This window comes from Nomascus leucogenys, chromosome 5 (genome assembly GCF_006542625.1).
Source record: "Nomascus leucogenys isolate Asia chromosome 5, Asia_NLE_v1, whole genome shotgun sequence".
In the NCBI taxonomy this organism is placed as follows: Eukaryota; Metazoa; Chordata; class Mammalia; order Primates; family Hylobatidae; genus Nomascus; species Nomascus leucogenys.
In genome coordinates, this window is record NC_044385.1 from 129,677,480 (window position 1) to 129,693,636 (window position 16,157).

Here is a 16,157-nt window from a genome sequence, read left to right on the forward strand (position 1 = left end):
CCTAGGTAGGTTGGTGGCTTTTCAAAGTGTGTTTCAGGTTACCTCACTTGCCTAGGTTACCTAGTTTATGCCATATACAGTCTACATTTACTTTTTAAGCAGAAAACAATATTTTGGAATCTCTTTCATTCAATTCTAATATATATGCCTACACATTAATTACATATATATAGTATACATATAGTAGTATATATATGGTAGTGTGCGTATATATGTGTGTGTGGTGTGTGTGTGTGTATATATATATATATATATACACATATATATATAAAATAAAATAAAATCATGTATTGTGCTTTGGCTTCAGAATCAGGGTTTTCAGATTCCACCATGGGACCATGGATATTTACCTGGGTAGAATACATGATGAAGGTAATAATTTTCCTTGTTCTTGACCAAAAAACTGTGTAAGCATTGCGTTTCTCTTGAAAATAACTGCGTAGTGTATCTGTTGGTTTTACAAATATTCTTCTTAATCTACCATTGCACAAAAAACTATCGCAAGACTCATGTTAAAATAACAACACTAATTTATGTTGCTCCCGAATCTGCATCTTTGTCAGCTCTTCGTGGGGACAGCTCACATGCATTCTACAGGATATTGACAAGGGCAGGCGGCTCACGTGGATGAAGGATCCACAGCCAAGATGACTCCTTCACATGGCTACAAGTTGGTGCTGGTTTTTGGGTCCTCCACATGTGGGCCTCTACCCAAGACTTCCTTATTTTCAAGAGAAAGGCAGTGCTTACAGTGTTGTGGCCAAGAATGAGGGAATTTATTACCTTTGTCATCTCTTCTGCCCCTGTAAATATCCGTGGTCCCATGGTAGAACCTGAAAACCTTGATTCTGAACCTGAAACAAATACTTGATCTTATAATTTATATATATATATAGATACATATATATATAACCTGTATATAGACATTGTATATTATTGAGGTAACCTGAAACACACCTTGAAAAGCCACCAATGTGCTGGTTGTTCTGTTCAAGAGCTGCCAGTGTCTTAAGACTTGGGTACAAAACCCAACACAGCCTCACTTCTGCTGTACTCCATGTCCAAACAGTCTCAGACTCCAGGTTCAAAGGGTGGCAGCATAGATTCATTTCCAGATGGGAAGAAATTCAAACAAACTAGGGCTAAGTTTCTAAAATACTGCATGAAACAAAAATCCCTATTTATAAATTTATTCATTCATTCACATAAAATAAATCTTGGGTGTGTTTTGTAAAACTTTTCATCCCAAACATGATCTTTAGTTTGTAAAAAATAAGAGCAGATACTTAGGATAAGCTACTGCCAGCAACACTGCAGGCACATAGATATTGTTACTGAAATTTATCTGCACCTTCCAAAACAATCTTTACTCCTATTGAGTGCTCATCGCCCATCTGAGTAGATGAAAATAAAATTCACTTGATGCATTTTTTTAAGAAACCAGACTCTCAGTTCATGCACTTGCTATGATTTATTTTACTGATCTGTTAAAGATTTCAGAGCTGATGAAGTGACATATTCTTGGTCAGTTAGTGACATCCTCTTAAAATAATGAGGACAAGATTTTATTAGTTACTTACATCTTGAATCATTTTTATTTGTTCGGTGTACATTAGGGAGATTTCACCAAGGGATCTGGGTGACAAATTTATGAAACAAATATGAACATTAAAGGGTATCAGTCTAAAAGCAGTTCATTCTACAAACCACTTATAATGACATGTTACATTTTAGCCAAGTTACAAAGCCTCAGTTCTAATTTTTTTTTAGTTTTTTATTAGTTGAGTCTATGTAATAAATATCATAAAGTGCAAATATCTGTGTGAGCTAATATTAAAACTTGCTCCATTCTATCCCAAGAAATTCACCTCAGGAGCTGCTGCATGCTTCTCAAGTTGTTTTAATACAACAAAGCAAATGTCACTTTTGTTTTGGTGGCATGGCTCATTTCAAAAGTACGCTGAGCATCTCTGTGAAACCATGCTCAGAGAATAGGAATAGGGATTGCAAATGGCATTTTCAGCGAATTCTCTGAGTACATTAATATCTTTTTCCTGGATTGTGAATTCAGGAAACTTTAAAAATTAATACTACCCTTTCACTTTGGGGCCATTATTAAGCAAGATAAGGATGATGTGACCACAAGCATGGGGATGTTGGACAGTCAGTCTGGTAACTGAGACAGCTAAGTGACTCGCGGGCAGGGAACATCCACAGTGGGGACACTCTGGAAGAGGGGAGGATTCATGCTCCAGGCATAACGGGACTGAACACTGTGAGATCTCATCACACTACATAGAACAGCATGCAGTTTAAAACTTATGAATTGCTTATTTCTGAAATTTCCATTTAATATTTTCAAACTGCAGTTAGTTAATCTCGAGCAAATGAAACTTTCGAAAGCAAAGCTGAGGATAAGGGGGACTGCTGTATCTATAAAATGGGCAGATCTTTTGTATAAGATAATGGTGTCATAAATTTTTCTACAATACAACAAAACTGTATTAACATTAAGGAGTCTACCCCACCCACACAAAAAATTCATCACTTTGGTTCTTTGACCCCTTGACCCCTTAAGTCTTTCATTTATAGAAATGTTTTGGATTTTAGAAACTTGCATTCTCCTTTTTTATTTTTGTAATTCTTGACAATAATACTTCTGAAACCCCCCCCCCCCGCCTTTTTTTTTGAGATGGAGTCTCGCTCTGTTGCCCAGGCTGGAGTGCAGTGGCATGACTTGGCTCACTGTAACCTCCACTTCCCGGGTTCACACCATTCTTCTGCCTCAGCCTCCGGAGTAGCTGGGACTACAGGCACCCGCCACCATGCCCGGCTAATTTTTTGTGTTTTTAGTAGAGACAGGGTTTCACCGTGTTAGCCAGGATGGCCTCGATCTCCTGACCTCATGATCTGCCTGCCTCAGCCTCCCACTGAAACCTTTTTAAAATAGTATTTAATCTCCATAAACTGGCTACTATCTCAAGCCAATTGATGAAATAATCATAACGATACAGCTACTTCCCTTAAGATGATAACATTTGTGAGGATAACTATTGCTTTTTCTTACCTGCTAAAATTCAGTATTCTCTCTGTGTAGTGTCAGCAAAAGCTGGACATAAAGAAGAGTTCTGTAGCTGTCAGGGCTGGGGTGTATCCAGGCAGCCCATGGTGGTAGATAAAAACAGCTGTTCTGGAGTCAGGGTGACTTCTGTGCTGGTTCTCATTCCGTTATTTATTTACTGTGTGCTGTCAAGTAAGTTACAACACCCCTCTGATGCTCTTTGTAAAATGAAGCTATCAGTGTATTATGGTGAGGATTAAGTAGATCATCCTTGCAGAAGAAGCTTCTGTAGTGCCTGGTGTGAAGTGGGCACTAAATGTACATTTCCTTCCCTTCTCCTTTCTTTCCTAACACATTTTTATTTTATTTTCATTTTCTATTGTTTCTTAACTTTCAAGCAACACCATTAATTCAATGTTTCTTAAGCATCGGTAGTTTTTTTGTCTTAGAGCTACCTCCAAGCCCGTATCAGTAGAAAGTAAATTCAAAAACAAAACTACAGCTTTATAATTTGTTTAGTTTTATGCCTAAGTGAGGCATAGAAAATCACACTGGAGGAAGGGTTATTTGCCTAGATCTGTCTGATTCTAAAATTCATGTTCTTAACCATTAGCTTACACTACCTCTTAATAACTAAGTTTAAGAAGAATTATTATACTAATTATAAATTCCTAAAATTATAAGGGCTGTGTGGGAAAATTTGACTCTGTTTATCTAAAGTCATTTGATCCATGATAAAAAGAGAAATTTTCCCTGCAAACATCATTGCAAAAAATATTTTTGAATGACTTTTTGAATCATGTTTTGTTAATAACAAAATAAACCTATTATTGAATACTCATTATGTGCTAGTATCTTTGCTGGCGTTTTTTTTTTGGTTAAGATGATTATTTTAGTTTTTAACTGGCATATAAAAATATATGTGTATAGTGTACAACATGTTTTGCTGCATGAATACATTGTGGAATAGTTAACTCAAGTGAATAAACATTTGCATTAAATTGCATACTCATTTTGTGTGTATGGTGAAAACACTTAGAATCTATTATCTTTGCAATTTTAAATTATACATTGTTATTAACTACAGTCACCATAATGTACAATAGATCTCTCGAACATATTCTTCCTGTCTAACTGAATTTTTTGCCCTTTGATCAATATCTTCCCCTGACCCTAAGTCCACCAGCCCTGGTAACCACCAGTCTGTTCTCTGCTTCTGTGAGTTTGACTTTTTAGGTTGCACATATGAGTGAGTCTGTTCCTGGCCTATTTACTTAGCATGACGCCCTCCAGGCCCATCCATCTGTGTAGTTCATTGGTCCTTCTCATGTTTTAGCTCCCTTCATTGGGACCCCAACCTTATGAGAGAATTATTAGTATTATTCATTTTTATGGTAGAAAATTGAGGAATAAAAATGTGAAGGGCGGCTGGACGCAGTGGCTCCTGCCTGTCATCCCAGCACTTTGGGAGGCCGAGGCAGGAGGATTGCAAGGTCAGGAGTTTGAGACCAGCTCGGCCGATATGGTGAAACCCAGTCTCTCCTAAATATACAAAAAGTAGCAGGGCATGGTGGTGTACACCTGTAGTCCCAGCTACTTGGGAGGCTGAGACAGGAGAATTGCTTGAACCTGGAAGGCGGAGGTTGCAGTGAGCCGAGATAGTGCCATGCACTCCTGCCTGGGCAACAGAGACTCCATCTCAAAAAAAAAAAAAAAAAAAAAAGTGAAGGGCCTGGCCTAAGAGCCTGTAGAGACTGAGAAGATTTGTTAGGTCATCCCAGGCCTGCTTCTTTCTACACTTTGGGTTCCTATTTCTCTTGGACCATCTAGCACAGCATTATAGGCATATCTTTCCCTTTTTTTTTTTTTTTTTTTTTTTACTAAGTGCTGTACTATCACTGAGTGCTTTAAATAATGACAAATGGCACATTCCCGACTTAGAACACTAGGAGACTAGAGCGGTGGCCCAACTGGGGGCAATGCCTGGAAACGTTTTTGGTTGTTGTAACTGGGAGGGGTGTGCTCCTGGCATCAAGTAGGCAGAAGCAGGGCCAAGATGGTGCTCAGCCTCTTACAATGCACAGGACAGCTCCCCAGGACAAAGAATCTTCTCATCCCACATGTCAGTAGTACTGAGGGGGAGAAACTCTGTTCTTCAAAATAACAGTTTTTCAATTCCCTATACAGCATTCTTCACTGTAATAGTAAACAGAACGGATATCCTAAACAATAGACTACAAAAATAATTTGGTTGCTAAGTTTGTTTGTTTATTGGTTGGGAAAATAATATAAGTTGGATCTTGGCTCCACTAGCTTTCACAGTCAGTGGCTATTTGTACATGTAAATAATTTTCATCAATTAAATTATAAGGAAACTAATTAAGACATCATAAATTATAACTAAATGTTGATTACTAGGCATCCAAGTTACCTACTCACCTTCTAATTGTGTTTGCATATCTTAAAAATCATGTTTGATTAAGTAAGAATGTAAGCACAACTTGGGATGTGTCCTTTTTTTATAGATATAAAAACCAAAAGTTTCTAAGGCCCAGGATGTCTAATTTCTAATTTCTTAGATAGTCACTAATTCATGTTCCATCTCAAGAAGTTCAAAATGAGAAGGCGGCATTCCAAGGACTACCATGGTTTGGTCCTTTTTTATAATAATTTTAATTCTAATAAATTCAATTTTTCTAATTCCTTTTTTATGGTACTAAATACCCATACATTTAATCTCTTTCTAATCTTTCTTTCCTCTTCCCCAGTAAATTGGAAGTAGGCACTGCAGAGACACTTGACATTTTAAAACCGGGCTTTGACTGCTGGGATAATAAAGAGGTCTGTTACTGACTGTCCCCATAGTCGGTGAAATATCCTGGCATGTCTCAACCTATACCATGTTATAATTTCATGATGAATATCTTTACTAAAGGAGACAGATAGTTGTCTTTCAGAAGCACAGGAAGAAAATTAGAAAGTACCAAAGTGGCATGAACTATCTCTTCACAGAAGTAAAGCAAAAACCCCAAGAACCAAATAGAGATTCAGATAGCTTAAAAATCCTTTTTATTTTTTTAAAGCAAACGACTTATAGTACAAATACACAGTGTACATTATGACATATGTTTGTGGCCTAGGAAAATGTAAAACATATGCTTTATTGCAGAACATAATCCATTTAAAAAATAAGAGCCATCTTTTTCTAAGAGCCTAGGGTCTAAAAAACCACTTCTTATTTTCAATGCTGACTTGTATGTAATTTTGGTAAAGGATTTACTGTTTGCATTTATATGGATTTCTAGTTTTAATTAGTAAAGAAGTTATTGAATTTCTACTCATGATTACAAAATGACTGAATTTGCCCCAAACACTGGAAAGTAAAAATGTGGATGGAATTCTTGTTACCACCTCAATATCGTTCATTAAGGAGTAGGTTGTCCTCACTAAATATTCACTCCAAAGATGAAAGAGCTAAAGCTATCCAATCAGGGCGAATAATTTCCCCAAGACCTCACTGGAGCAACAGCAACAGCAACACAACTGTAATATTGATTTCTAAGACATCTTCCTCTGCCATCTCTTCATTCATTCTTTGAGCAATATTTATAAAGCATGAAATTTCTATGGCCCTGGTGTTACATTATATACTCAGGATTCAGTAATAAATGGTGATTAAACAGGCAGAATTCCCGCTCTTAAAAGGAGCTTTTAAGATAGAGGGAGATGGTATATAAAAGTAAGCCCCCTTTGCAATAAATTCTTTAAGGAGCACACAAGATTCACAGTGCCTTGCTGGAGATACAGTCACAAGTTTTCTACTGTCACAAGTTTTCTGCAAGAACTGACTTCTACAAGAAACTGAGAAAGAACTGAAGCAGGGGAAGGAGTCGAAGCTCCAGGCATAGGGAAAATGACAAGAGGGTAAAGAAATCATGGCTGGTCCAGGGACCTGTGAGTAGCCGAATATTGGGGCTCAAGGTTAGCTAAGGAAGTGACAAATGAGGCTGGAGAGGTTTGCTGAGACAAGCCATGAAGGGTTTGTTCACTATCCCATGTCATTTGGATTTTATGCGGAGTCTTTATAAAAGTGACGTGAAGAGATTTTCATGTTGGCAAGATGACTAGCTGCGTCGTAGAATTAATGTGAAAGGGTGGCCCAAGGAAGCAAGTTTCTTCACAGCTATTGCAATAAGCAGGTGAGGAATGACTGAAGTCTGAATTGGATGGTGTTGGCACATGAAAAAATGGGCAGATACAAGAGATATGGAAGAAGGAAAATTTGAAAAAAAAAAAAGAAAAAAAGGTGATTAGTTAAGTATTACCATAGAAAAAGAGAAGGAAGAAAAGGACCTAGCCTATGAATTGAGCAACTGGATAATGATACAGTTTTTTAAGGTAGTAAACATAGAAAGTGGAGCATGTTTGTGGACCATTGTCTTTCTATTTAGTGATGTGAATATGTACTTATATTTTAGCCAGATAAACTTGAAGTAAAAAATCCAGTCTATAGGAAAGCATGAATTGGAGAGAGAGAGAGACTTGAGGTCTGAACTTCACTTTAAGTGCTTGATCTATAATGATGGGAAGGTTTCTAGAAGTAAAGAATGGATTTCTGAAAGTACTTAAGTAGAATGAGGTGGGAAAGTAGGCGTGAATTCAGCCTTAAGTTAATTTTACTGACAGTTCTCTATGTGCAATTGTGCTAATGATCAAAATCAGCCAAAATAACAGCAAGTTATACAAGTTTAGAGAAAGCCAAAATTGTTGCCTACCAGATAGTTTGTCACAAAAAAAGGATTCCCAAATTGCCAAGTGCTGTTTTCATTTGCTGCCTGCTGTCATTCTAACTTACCCCGTATCTATTGGAAATTTCCAGAAGGCATCTTAACTGACTTCTATGGTGCTAATTGCAGAAAACTCACCGAATTTCCTTCTTCTTTTAAAGACATTCTATCCTCTTCTTTCCTGAATTAAAAATAAAATCTCAGTCCAAGTCAACATTCTGACAGAAGTTTAAACAAACCTGGGGCATTGAAATGCAGTTTAAAAAGAAGAAAAAGGGAGAACTAACTGTAAAATGCCCTGTCTATATAAAGAATTGGAAATGCATACAGGATTGTGTTGTTGAGTTTGGGGTGGTATGTTTATGCACTTGAGTGATTTTTGCCCTAAATATTTATCAATTGATGTGAATTCAACTGCTTAAAAGTTGGGCACTTGGGGCCAACTACTGTCAGTAAGCCAGTGGCTGGCACCCAATGATGGCAGTGATTTCACTGAGGATTAACCATGCGCTTGAGTACATAGGTCCTTATGCACAGAGCTGCTAGAATTCTATTTCTGCTCTCCCTTGAGCCTAGGATGACAATCATGATAAATTGTATCATACTGTGAGGTGGTTTGTGATGAAAACAAATTTCTACCCGGGATCATAACACAACCTCTACACTGAGGCTCTGATAAAACACTTAGAAATGTGCAATTGTCTTTTCTGTCCTCTTCCTCTTTTGTCTTTGTTAAACATAAAAAACCAAAACCAATACATTCCTACCCAAAGAATAAACCCACAAAAAAACATTTAAGATAACTGAAATGTGAACTGGGAACAATACTCTTTATCTAGCTAGAGATTGGGTTTTTATTATTTTATCTATGGATATCTATCTGTCTAGATATCATGTATGTATGTATGTATCTGTCTTCTTTCCTAATTATTCTGTTTTCAAGTGGAAATGAGATAGTGGAAAATGAATAGGTGGGGATTTGAAAATTATAGATGGGATAAACTGTGGAGTTAGGGAAGCTACAGGTGTTTAAAAAACTAGATAACAGCTTTCTCTATGGAATTGGACAATTTTGAACTTATGCAAGGTTCTCTTTGCAGATGTGCCACAGTGGTTAGCATCTTGATAAGATCTTTTTTTAATCAGAAGGGCTAATTTAGTTTATTATTTGAATATATTGGTATTTTGGTATAAACTGGATCACCTCCCTGTTTTAAAATTAAGCCTGGTCTTGGTCAAAGTAAACAGAATTCGACCTTTTAAAGGGAAAATGCAATGCCTTATCACTTTTCACTGTTAAATTTCTTGCTTTAATCATTTAAATAATGCGATGTTCTTGTCTCCATTCTCCCCAGGGTCTACTGGAGACCTTGGCTTTTTATTTCCCTGACACAAATTCACACTGCTGGAGCAATGCTCGAATTGCTCTGGAAACACTGGCAAATCTCAAGATGCAGTTCAGGCTTCTCCATGATGAGTGTGAGTCCCTAGGCTCTCTCAAACTAAACATTCCCCAGCCAGGCAACTCTAAAGAGTCTTCGACAAGGCAACACGATTACTCTGTGTGCTTAGAAGAAGAGGGATTATAAATGTCAGCTGTTGCTCTTTGAATCCTGCTAATTCATTCATTGATTCACTCATCTTTCCCACAGGCATGTGCTGTGCGTTTACTGTACTGCATGACACTGTGGAGGTTATAAAGAAATAAAATACTTAGGGCTTACTCTCTATGAAATAAAATTCTAATTCCTTCTACCATATATTCTTATGTGAGATCCCAGCCTGCTCTACCTGGTATCTGGACTAGGGCATTTCTGTATCAGGTTAAATTTAAAGGTGTTTCAATAGTTAATAATGATTAAACATTATAAATATTGGGAAACAATAATGGATGAGGTGGAAAAGAAAAGCCACTAAGTAGAAAATTAGATAAAATAGACATATATAAAATTAAGTCATGTGTTATGGACTAAACTGTGTCCGCCACAAAATTCATGTTGGGGTCAGTACCTCAGAATGTGTCTGTATTTGGATACAGAGTCTTTATAGAAATAAATAAAATGAGGTCACTAGGGTCAGCTCTAATCTAACAAGATGGGCATCCTGATAAGAAGAGGGAATTTGGATACAGAGGGAAGATTATATAAAGACACGGGGAGAGGATGACCATCTACAAGACCAGGAGAGGGGCCTGTCCGTAAGAAACCAACCCTCAAGGAGAGGGGCCTTTCTGTAAGAAACCAAACCTGCCAGCACCCAGCTTTTGGAGCTCTAGTCTCCAGAACTGTGAAATAAATTTCTTTTGTTTAAGCTACTCAGTGTATGGTACTTTGTTATAGCAGCCCTGACAAACTAACACAGCATCAAACTTGGGAAGTCATTCAAATGCATTTACTGAGCAAATCATTTGTACGTGTCATTATCATAAACGTTGCATAGTAGAAATTAATTTATCTAGGCCCAAAGCTCCTTGAAATTCACTTCTCTGACAAGTAAAATCACAGTTTGGATATCTAAGGAACACACACATATCCAGGAACCCAAAGTCAAGTGATGTGGGGCTTTTATTATTGGTAAATGGGAATTTTAAAAATTGGAAAAATCACAATAATGGTAACAATAATAATGACAATAGAAGCTGCCTACATTAAGTGTCTTCTCTGTGCCAGATATGGCAGTAAGTATCACAACACCTCTCTTTAGTAGAGATTTTTATTTCTCTCAAATAAAGGAACTCTATCTATCTATATCAATCATCTATCAATCAATCTATATATTGGAAACCTGAAGCTTTGATAAGTTTTCTTGTTTGCCCAAGCTCTCATAGCCAGGATTTTAAATATAAATTCATCTGAGTTCTAACCCAAAGCTCTCATGGTGGAAGGGACATGGTATAGGCACGTGTTGTTCTTTCAAGGAGTGTCAGACACTTTCAAAGCATTCATCTGCCCCAAGAAAGGTCAGCTCTGTTCCCCAGTCTCCATCAATGATCCTGGGTAGGCACTGGGTTTTAATGTTTACTGAGAGCTCTGAATTCCATACTAGCCCATCAGGATGGAAACTATCCTGGGGAACTCTTGAGTATTTATGCCTAAATATATTACTCTGGTCTAAATACTCCTAAGTATTTCAGAATTTCAGATCATTAGAAAGTTTCCCTTCTTCCTCCGCAAAACTCACCCAGTTACTTGAAGAGGAGCTCACAATAGATCTCTCCTTGCCTAACAGTTCTAAAGCAGTAGAGAGGAATTGTTGCTAAGGTCTTTACAAGGTCACAGCCAAATATATGAAATAGACAAGAAGACCACATATCAATTTACATAAAAATATGCCTTGAATTTGCATTTAAATGCATTTTAATCTACATAAAAGTCTATTCTTGTAGAGTATAAATTTTATAATTGTTCTTATTTAAAGCTGTCATTTATTTTTCATGCCTTGTCCACCCCCCATCCCACTTTCAGTTCTTCCCATGATGTCTGCATGCTCGGGGATGACTCCTTTCATGACCCAATCAAGATGTCATGGAGGTGCTGGCACTTTTACATACAAAGCTTATACTAAGGCAGCCTCCATTTTTTTATCTCATCAGAAAATCCACTACATAATTTTCTTTCCTCTTCCTGCCTAGTTTCTGCTCTCTCAAGTGAATGTAAAATCCACCACAGTCAAAGAAACTTGCACCAGACAGAGTTAAACAGGCAAGGAAGACTTTATTCAAGACTATTGCAACTGGGAGAGAGACTAAACTCCACACCCTTAAAATGAAAGGTGGGCGAGGTTTTAAACACTGGAGTGAACTAGTGGAAAAGTACTGAATGACATGACGGGAGGTTGGTCAGTGGGATCAGGCCACCTGTGTTTCCCAACTGGTGCTGATGGAAGTTTGGCTCCTGCCCTTTCACAGAGACTGGGAGATAGGGACTCCTTCTGGATGATGCCATTTCAGTGATGGCTTCCAGGTCCTTGAAAAAGACATTCCTTAGTTGTAAAACTTGAAAGAGGTTGGGAGAAGATTTATATCTTAAAGAGGCACAGAGAGAGTTTCCAATTGCAAGTGTTCTAAAGTTTTTCTATGAAAAAGGAGGTCAGGGGCATAGAGTCAGGAAGAAACCTGACTAAAGTTGAATTTAACTGAGGGAAACGTTAAGGCTGTCTTTGTCCCTGCAGAAATAAATATAGTCAATTAATATATATGCAGCTATCCAGCCCCTTCCCCATGTCTGGACTTACTGCCTTCTCCCTTTAGCACCTCTAATATGTAGAAATTTCTTGGTTTATTTGATCAATGTGGAGGAAAGGAAAAGTCATAGTGGGAGGTTACAGCAGGAAGGTGTGGAACTCAGGACAAGTAGCTGCTTTTCCGTACAATGTAAACAGAAGATGGCTTTACAAGAGTCTCCAGCTATCAGTCAGCTGCAATCAAGAGGGTTTCCTCATTTTAGACATTTAAGAAGGTTTTTGTTTCAAGTGCTTGATAATCTTTAATGATGGTCATAAAGATGTCAGCAGCATTGAGTCACTGTTTTATAGAAGGCAATGGTTTTGATGTTATCCCATAACACCCTTGTGAGTAGGGCATGAGATTCATTCATGTTGTACAGAAAAGCATAGTGCAATGCCAAGAAGTGTAGTGACTTTTGTAGTCATCCAGATAGTGACATTTTGGAGGAAGTGAGATACTTTATAGTTTATCTCTGCCACTTACCAACTCCCTGACCTTACCCAAGTTACTTAACATGGCTGTGGCAGATTTTCCTCATCTATATAATGAGGGTAACAATAATATGAAACCTCAGGGTGGCTAGGAGAATTTTGTGAGAAAACAATCCATGTGCAGCCCACCAAAAACTTCCTGAGCATGTAGGAACCACCTGAAAAACATTGACAACTATGACTTACGGGATAAACCTGGGTTCTTCCTGATTCTGAAACTCACACTTTAGGATATCATCTATGTCACTGTAACCTCGTCAGTCACCTAGAGTGTTTGAATTAAAATTTTCTATTAAACATGGAATTCCAGGAGCAGAAGGGGATGCATGATGCTTACAGATGCCACCTGTTTTTTTCCTGTCTCAATTTTCCAGATAGATTTTAATATCAAATACTTACGGAATCTAGTCTTTTATAACTGTTCTGCAGGTAGTAAAATAATCTCTGCAGCTACCTGACACTGGCTGGAGTGTTCTTTGCTCTATGATATTCTCAATAATAAGAAACAATAAATATCATTTCTTTTACACAATGCGTTGTTCTCTTTTCTGATTCCTTTAAGTCATTCTTGGGAGTTTTATCTTCTATAATGGTGCACTCACAATTATAGTATTTACGTTTGTTTGCTCATACTTTCCGAAAAGATGTTAAGGCCATATGCAGTACAAATGAAGAGTCATCCATCACATGCCACGGACCACTGCTGACTCCTCAGCAGGCTTTCTCTGTACTTGACTTCTAGGACATCCTCTTGTTCATTTCCCTTCTATCTTTGTCATTCCTATAGCTTCTCCTTCATAGAGAGGTTATTATTTCTGTATTATTTTATATTCTACTTGCTTTTTGCAGAGTCATACATAGATGTATTCTGTATACACGAGTGGTTTGTAAATGTAACTTACTTTCTGAATTCATAATCTTCACTCATGCCCATAGAGCATAAGATTGACAGGATGTTTCTCTATCCCTGATCTTCTGGACATTGTGGTGCCGATTTTCTAACTGTAATAATCAAACTTGGATTGTATTACATGGATAGCTTGAGCAATATATATCCATTCTATTACTTCTCTTCCAAAAAAGTGCGCTTCCTTTAGATGGTGGTCTCAGGAATGAAGTGACTCGATATTTGCTAATCTTGAATACAGGCAGTTCAAAGTCTCTAAAAGAAAACAGATTTCCACATATATTGTTGGAATAATTCTGAAATGTTTTGTTTATTCTTGAATATGTGACACTGTTAATGCACTTTAGTGAAATGAAATGGAAATTTAAATGAGGTTATCAGAGGCTAAATGCTGTCACTCAGTGTCAGTGTTGATATTTTGGGCATTGTTCCAGCAGATCGTAATCTGAGAGATAATGACTCTAGTTCTGTTTTTCCCAGCTGTTCTTACTAGTGGGAACAGCTGCCATTGTTACACTTGTAAACTCTATGCTTGGCAGAACTCTTGATGGAGTCTGAAAATGTATTTTTGTTTGTGAGTTTATTTTCCTGCATGGTAAAGTTATGTTCAGATTTAAAACAGGAGCAACACAGCATTATCTGGTTGACAATAACGGTGCCTAGGAGAAATTGGAGGAATTCAATTGCACTGAGCATGCGTTACCTTGCATTTTCCCTTTATCCTGGTTGAATGAATCATTTGTGATATACTTACTTGAATAATATTCTCTTACATTAAAAAAAAACCCTCAAGGACGAATGTAGATGACTGAGGCCACAGCCTGTCATGTTGTGAGATGTAAGATTAACTAAGAAATTTCTGCTACTTTTTGTGGATGATGATTCCTCATCAGGAATTCGCCTTCTCTCACCTGGGCCCCTTTGTGCCCAATGTCAAAATTGGAAGACAGCTGGACTTGATTAGAGGCGCATACAAAAGAAGCTTCTCCCTCTGTGGCGCCTGTCTGCAGTGTACCGATTGAACCAGCAACTTTGGCCTCATTAGCATCGTGCCCTACCAGATGGTTCTTGGAAGAATTAATATTTGACATGAAATAATTTCTCTGAATGATCAAAAATAAAAGTAAATGGATTTGAATCAAAGTGTCTTTTTTACATGAATCATACCATATCCAAAGGATCTTCAGATTTCCTGTATCATAAATCATAAAATGGTACTAGACATCTCACCAGATGTCAGATGTACAGCTTCAGGAATATCATATCATAGACTATCTTACTGTGGGTTTTTAAAGTTATGATTATCATTTTAAAGAGATGTTTTGACAGAGACTGTTATGAGTCTTAAGCCTTTTGTTTAGTTGTATATGAAAAATACTTCAATCCTATGTTTATTGAGGCTACTTTTTCAGGGCAGAATCTTGAATGGAAACTTCAATGAAAGGAAAAATGTCCTAAGCCCAACACATGTGGACATTGGCTAGGATTTCCTATGAATTCCCTTCTCTTTTTGCTTTCTCTCCTATATTTTCAGCCTCAAAATAACACTCAAAATCCAGCCAGTCTTTTATCCACTAACTGATGGAATTTTCAATTTGCATAAATCCTTCATTTCATCAAATTGTAGAATATCTCCTATCAGCTATATTATTTCTTAAAGTGGCTTTCCCTTTTGACTTTTCTGTTTCTACTGGTGCAGTTTCCTTTGCTCAATCATTCAAGTTTTAAATCTAGGTCATGATTGTCAGTTTCTTTCACTATACTGTATGCTCCTTAAATACTGGAATTGTCATCTTTTATTCTTCGTTGCCTGGTTCAGCTCTTGCTACACTGTGGTTGTTGAATAAACATTTTTGAAATATATGAATATATATATTTTAACCTTTGCTTGCTCTGGTACTCTTCTTATGATTATAGAAACTGAATAGATGATCAAAAAATTTGAATGCAGAATCAAGTTGTAAAAATGTGTAGAATAAAAGGTCTTGACTTCATTTTCATCCCTCATCTGCACAGCTCTTACTGCTCCCCCTGTAGGTAACCATGATCATTAGTTTCTTATGTTCCAGGGTTTCATTTTGCCGGTACACATATACACACATGTGCATTCTTATTTCCTTTTTTATATCCAGAAGGTGTGTGTATCATATCGCACACATTACTGTATATTTTGGTCTCTATTTGAAGTATTTTGGAAGGAAATATTTCCATGTTTGGATACAGTTCTTTCATTCCTTTAAGCAGTATCACATTGCATTGTGAGAAGTTGTCATCGTTTATTAACCATCTGAGTTGTTTCCTATTGGTGGCCATAAAAGATGCTTCAGTAAAGAGCCTTACATCATTTCATATTTGTGCAGTTAAATTCCCAGGATGTAATTTCTGGGTTGGTTTTCATAATGATGACATTGCCAGCTTGCCCTCAGAAAGGATGGTACTAATTTAGCCCAGCAATATATGAAAGCACCTGTTTCCCTATAACCTCATAAGAGGGTGTCTGAGTCTGCTGTTATAACAAAATACCTGAAACCAGGTACTTTATACAGAACAGAAACTTATTTGTCACAGTTCTGGAGGCTGCAAAGGCTGAGATCAAGGTGCCAGCAGGTTTGATGTGTGGTGAGGGCCTGCTCTGTAGATAGCACCTTCTCTTATGACATCCTCATGAGGCAGAAGAGTGGAAGAG

General features: G+C 37.4%; 1 long non-coding RNA gene across 1 annotated transcript; it reads left to right on the forward strand.

The window, feature by feature from the left end:
• Positions 1-6,710: 6,710 nt before the first annotated feature.
• Positions 6,711-9,571, forward strand: LOC115835116. The gene is made up of 2 exons (XR_004030037.1): positions 6,711-7,260; positions 9,204-9,571. It is a non-coding gene; the product is annotated as an uncharacterized LOC115835116 (long non-coding RNA).
• The last annotated feature ends 6,586 nt before the right edge of the window (positions 9,572-16,157 follow it).